The following is a 6,207-nucleotide window of genomic DNA, read 5'->3' as shown; positions in this document are numbered from 1 at the left end:
ACTTATAGCTTTTTGCCTCTTGAATAGTTTTGGCATCTCACTTTATCCATTGAGGTTCAGAATGATTGGCATCTATAGGAACTTCAGATTTCGAATAGTGTTATTGATTCTCCTAGTTCAGTATGATGATTCTTGAACACAGCTTCTTTATGAGTCTTGGCCGTGGCCCTAAGCACTTTGTTTTCCAGTATTACTACCGGATACATAAATGCCACAGACACATAATTGGGTGAACCTTTTCAGATTGTGACTCAGCTTTGCTAAAGTCCCCAATTAGAGGTGTCCAGGGTTCTTAAGCACACTCTTTTTTTTTTTGCTTTGGACCTTGACTTTAACCGCTCAGTCTCAAGTTTTCACTTGACACCTACACGCCACAAGCACATGGTTAGGGACAGCTTGGGTTAGCCGCTTAGACCAGGATTCTATTCCTTTAGGCCCTCCTATCCACTGATGCTCAAAGCCTTGTGATCCTTTTTATTTGCCCTTGCCTTTTGGTTTTAAGGGTTATTGGCTTTTTGCTCTTGCCTCTTGGTTTTAAGAGCTTTTGGCTTTTTCTGCTTGCTTTTTCTTTCTATTATTTTTTTCTATTTTTTTCTATTTTTTTTTCGCCTATTTTTTTCTTTTTTTTTCTGCAAGCTTTGTTCTTTGCTGCTTTTTCTTGCTACAAGAATCATTTTTATGATTTTTCAGATTATCAAATAACATGTCTCCTAGTCATCATTCTTTCAAGAGCCAACATATTTAACATTCTTAAACAACAACTTCAAAAGATATATGCACTGTTCAAGCATACATTCAGAAAACAAGAAGCATTGTCACCACATCAATATAATTAAGCTAAGTTCAAGGATAAATTCGAAACTCATGTACTTCTTGTTCTTTTGAATTAAAACATTTTTCATTTAAGAGAGGTGATGGATTCATAGGACATTCATAACTTTAAGACATAGTTACTACTACTAATGATTATGTAATGAAGACACAAACACAGATAAGCACATAACATAGAAAACGAAAAAAAACAGAAGAAATAAGAACAAGGAATGAATCCACCTTAGTGATGGTGGCGTTTCCTTCTTGAGGAACCAATGATGTCCTTGAGCTCTTCTATGTCTCTTCCTTGTCTTTGTTGCTCCTCCCTCATTGCTTTTTGATCTTCTCTTATTTCATGAAGCATGATGGAGTGCTCTTGATGTTCCACCCTTAGTTGTCCCATATTGGAACTCAATTCTCCTAGGGAGGTGTTGATTTGCTCCCAATAATTTTGTGGAGGAAAGTGCATTTGAGGCATCTCAGGGATCTCATGGAAATGAGCTTCTTGCGCCTCTTGAGCTCCATGACTGGGCTCTCTTGCTTGCTCCATCTTCTTCTTAGTGATAGGCTTGTCCTCTTTAATGAGGATATCTCCCTCTATGTCAATCCCAGCCGAATTGCATAGGTGGCAGATGAGGTGAGGAAAGGCTAACCTTGCCATAGTGGAGGACTTGTCAGCCACCTTGTAGAGTTCTTGAGGTATAATCTCATGAACTTCCACCTCTTCTCCAATCATGATGCTATGGATCATGATGGCCCGGTCTATAGTAACTTCAGACCGGTTGCTAGTGGGAATGATTGAGCATTGAATGAACTCCAACCATCCTCTAGCTACAGGCTTGAGGTCCAATCTTCTTAGTTAAACCGGCTTGCCTTTGGAGTCAACCTTCCATTGAGCTCCTTCTACACATATGTCCATAAGGACTTGGTCCAACCTTTGATTAAAGTTGACCCTTCTAGTGTAGGGGCGTTCATCTCCTTGCATCATGGGCAAGTTAAACGCCAACCTCACATTCTCCAGACCAAAATCTAAGTATTTCCCCCGAACCATTGTAACATAGTTCTTTGGATCCGGGTTCTTACTTTGATCATGGTTCTTGGTGATCCATGCATTGGCATAGAACTCTTGAACCATTAGGATGCCGACTTGTTGGATGGGATTTGTTAGAACTTCCCAACCTCTTCTTTGAATTTCATGTCAGATCTCCGGATACTCATTTCTTTTGAGTTTGAAAGGGACCTCGGGGATCACCTTCTTCTTGGCCACAACATCATAGAAGTGGTCTTGATGGGCTTTGGAGATGAACCTTTCCATCTCCCATGACTCGGAGGTGGAAGCTTTTATCTTCCCCTTCCCCTTTCTAGAGGATTCTCCGGTCTTAGGTGCCATCAATGGTAATGGAAAAACAAAAAGCTTATGATTTTACCACACCAAACTTAGAATATTGCTCGCCCTCGAGCAATAAACAAAAGAATAGAAGAAGAAGAAGAAGAAATATGGGGAGGGAGAGGGAGATGTGGTTTCGGCCATATGGGTGGGACATTGGTTTTGAATTTTTGAAGGTAGGTGGAGTTTATGAGGTAGGTTTATGGGGAAGAGTGGATGGATGTGAGTGGTGAAGAGGTGATGGGGAAGAGAGTTTGAGGTGATTGGTGAAGGGTTTTTGGGGAAGAGTGTTTATGGGGTTGTGTGAAAGAGAGTGGTGAGAAGAAGTGAGTGGAGGTAGGTGGGGATCCTGTGGGGTCCACAGATCTTGAGGTGTTCAAGGATTTACATCCCTGCACCCATTAGGCATGTAAAAATGCCTTTGCACACAACTCTGGGCGTTCAGCGCCAGGTTGGTGGCCATTTTGGGCGTTCAACGCCCATTTGTGTGCCATTTCTGGCGTTGAACGCCAGAACCATGCCTGTTCTGGTGTTCAGCGCCCAGAAGCTGCCCATTTTGGGCGTTCAGCGCCAGCACCATGCTCTGTTCTGGCGCTGAACGCCAGACAGATGCTCCTCCAGGGTGTGATTTTTCTTCTGCTGTTTTTGATTCTGTTTTCAATTTTTATATTTATTTCGTGACTCCACATGATCATGAACCTACAAAGACATATAACTAAGGAAAATATAGTTAGATAAATAAAAATTGGGTTGCCTCCCAACAAGCGCTTCTTTAATGTCAATAGCTTGACAGTGGGCTCTCATGGAGCCTCACAGATGTGCAGAGCTTTGTTGAGACTCTCCAACACCAAACTTAGAGTTTGGATATGGGAGTTCAACACCAAACTTAGAGTTTGGTTGTGGCCTCCCAACACCAAACTTAGAGTTTGACTGTGGGGGCTCTGGTTGACTCTGCTTTGAGAGAAGCTTTTTCTGCTTCCTCTCCATGGTTGCAGAGGGAAATCCTTGAGTTTTAAACACAAGGGAGTTCTCATTCCATTGAAGGACTATTTCACCTCTGTCAACATCAATCACAGCTCTTGCTGTGGCCAGGAAAGGTCTTCCTAGGATGATGGATTCATCCTCTTCCTTTCCAGTATCCAGGACTATGAAATCAGCAGGGATGTAAAGGCCTTCAACCTTTACTAACACGTCCTCTACTTGTCCATAAGCCTTTTTTCTTGAATTGTCTGCCATCTCTAATGAGATTTTAGCAGCTTGCACCCCATAGATTCCCAGTTTCTCTATTACAGAGAGGGGCATGAGGTTTATTCCTGAACCAAGGTCACATAGAGCCTTAAAGATCATGGTGCCTATGGTACAGGGTATTATGAACTTTCCAGGATCCTGTCTCTTCTGAGGTAATGTCAGTTGATCCAGATCACTTAGTTCATTGATGAACAAGGGAGGTTCAACTTCCCAAGTATCAATGCCAAATAATTTGGCATTCAGCTTCATGATTGCACCAAGAAACTTGGCAGTTTGCTCTTCAGTAACATCCTCATTCTCTTCAGAAGAGGAATACTCATCAGAGCTCATGAAGGGCATAAGGAGGTTCAATGGAATCTCTATGGTCTCTAGATGAGCCTCAGAGTCCTTTGGTTCCTCAGAGGGAAGCTCCTTATTGATCACTGGACGTCCCAGGAGGTCTTCCTCCTTGGGATTTGCATCTTCCTCTCCCTCTTTGGGTTCGGCCATGGTGCTTATGTCAATGACCTTGCACTCTCCTTTTGGATTCTCTTCTGTATTGCTTGGGAGAGTACTAGGAGGGATTTCAGTGATCCTCTTACTCAGCTGGCCCACTTGTGCTTCCAGATTTCTAATGGAAGACCTTGTTTCATTCATGAAACTTACAGTGGCCTTAGATAGATTAGAGACTAGATTTGCTAAATTAGAAGAATTTTGTTCAGAGTTCTCTGTCTGTTGCTGAGTGGATGATGGAAAAGGTTTATTATTGTTAAACCTGTTTCTTCCACCATTATTAAAACCTTGTTGAGGCTTTTGATCCTTCCATGAGAAATTTGGATGATTTCTCCATGATGAGTTATAGGTGTTTCCATAAGGTTCACCTAAGTAATTCACCTCTGCTATTACAGGGTTCTCAGGATCATAAGCTTCTTCTGCATAAGAAGCCTCTTGAGTACTGTTGGATGCAGCTTGCATTCCATGCAGACTCTGAGAGATCATATTGACTTGCTGAGTCAATATTTTATTCTGAGCCAATATGGCATTCAGAGTATCAACTTCAAGAACTCCCTTCTTCATAGGCGTCCCATTACTCACAGGATTCCTTTCAGAAGTGTACATGAACTGGTTATTAGCAACCATGTCAATGAGTTCTTGAGCTTCTGCAGGCTTTTTCTTTAGGTGAATGGATCCACCTGCAGAAGTGTCCAGTGACATTTTTGATAGCTCAGATAAACCATCATAGAATATATCCAGGATGGTCCATTCTGAAAGCATGTCAGAAGGACACTTTTTGGTCAACTGTTTGTATCTTTCCCAAGCTTCATAGAGGGATTCACCTTCTTTTTGTCTGAAGGTTTGAACATCAGCTCTAAGCTTGCTCAGCTTTTGAGGAGGAAAGTACTTGGCTAAGAAAGCCGTGACCAGCTTATCCCAAGAGTTCAGGCTGTCTTTGGGTTGAGAATCCAACCATAATCTAGCTCTGTCTCTTACAGCAAAAGGGAAAAGCATGAGCCTGTAGACTTCAGGATCTACTCCATTAGTCTTAATAGTATCACATACCTGCAAGAATTCAGTTAAGAACTGAAAAGGATCTTCAGATGGAAGTCCATGAAACTTGCAGTTCTGCTGCATCAGAGAAACTAATTGAGGTTTCAACTCAAAGTTGTTTGCTCCAATGGCAGGAATGGAGATGCTTCTTCCATGTAAATTGGAATTAGGTGCAGTAAAGTCACCAAGCATCTTCCTTGCATTATTATTATTTTCGGCTGCCATCTCCTCTTCCTGTTCGAAAATTCCTGTAAGGTTGTCTCTGGATTGTTGTATTTTAGCTTCTCTTAGTTTTCTCTTCAGAGTCCTTTTAGGTTCTGGATCTGCTTCCACAAGAATGTTCTTATCCTTGCTCCTGCTCATATGACAAAGAAGAGGACACAGAAAAAATAATAATAATAATATGGATCCTTTATACCACAGTATAGGGATCCCTTTGTGAGTGGAAGAAAAGAGGGAGACAAAGAGTGTGATGTAAAGAAAGAAACACAACTGTGAGGATGGCAGAGATGTGAGATGAGATGTTAGTAGATGAATAAAGAAATAGAATAAGATGGGAGAGGGAGAATTTTCGAAAAATATTTTTGAAAAAGAGTTAGTGATTTTCGAAAATGGTTTTTGAAAAATGTTAGTATTTTTTTTTTCGAAAAATTTTAAAATCAAAAATAAAAATAGTTAGTTAATAAAAAAGAAATTTTTGAAAAAGAGGGAAGATATTTTCGAAAATTAGAGAGAGAGAGTTAGTTAGGTGGTTTTGAAAAAGTTAAGAAACAAACAAAAAGTTAGTTAGTTAGTTGAAACAAAATAAGAAGTTAGGAAGTTGGAAAAGATATTTTGAAATTAGATTTTTGAAAAAGATAAGATGAGAAGATATTTTTGAAAAGATATGATAGAAATTAGTTTTTGAAAAAAGATTTGATTTTTAAAATCACAATTAATGACTTGATTCATAAGAAATCACAAGATATGATTCTAGAACTCAAAGTTTGAATCTTTCTTAACAAGCAAGTAACAAACTTGAAATTTTTGAATCAAAACATTAATTGTTATTGTTATTTTCGAAAATTTGGTATAAAAATAAGAAAAAGATTTTTGAAAAATATTTTTTTTTGAATTTTCGAAAATAACTAAGAATTTTGAAAAAGATTTGATTTTTGAAAAAGATTTTGAAAAAGATAAGATTTTCAAATTGAAAATTTGATTTGACTCATGAGAAACAATTTGATTTTAAA

The 6,207-nt window shown here is 39.4% G+C and overlaps 1 non-coding gene across 1 annotated transcript; it reads left to right on the top strand.

The window, feature by feature from the left end:
* The first annotated feature begins 4,696 nt into the window (after positions 1-4,696).
* LOC148563990 (small nucleolar RNA R71) lies at positions 4,697-4,804 on the top strand. The gene has a single exon (XR_015884553.1). It is a non-coding gene; the product is annotated as a small nucleolar RNA R71 (small nucleolar RNA).
* Positions 4,805-6,207: the final 1,403 nt, after the last annotated feature.

Source organism: Arachis ipaensis, chromosome B5, assembly GCF_059453495.1.
Source record: "Arachis ipaensis isolate K30076 ecotype BB chromosome B5, ASM5945349v1, whole genome shotgun sequence".
Classification (NCBI taxonomy): domain Eukaryota; kingdom Viridiplantae; phylum Streptophyta; class Magnoliopsida; order Fabales; family Fabaceae; genus Arachis; species Arachis ipaensis.
This window is presented reverse-complemented; position numbering and strand designations above follow the sequence as displayed.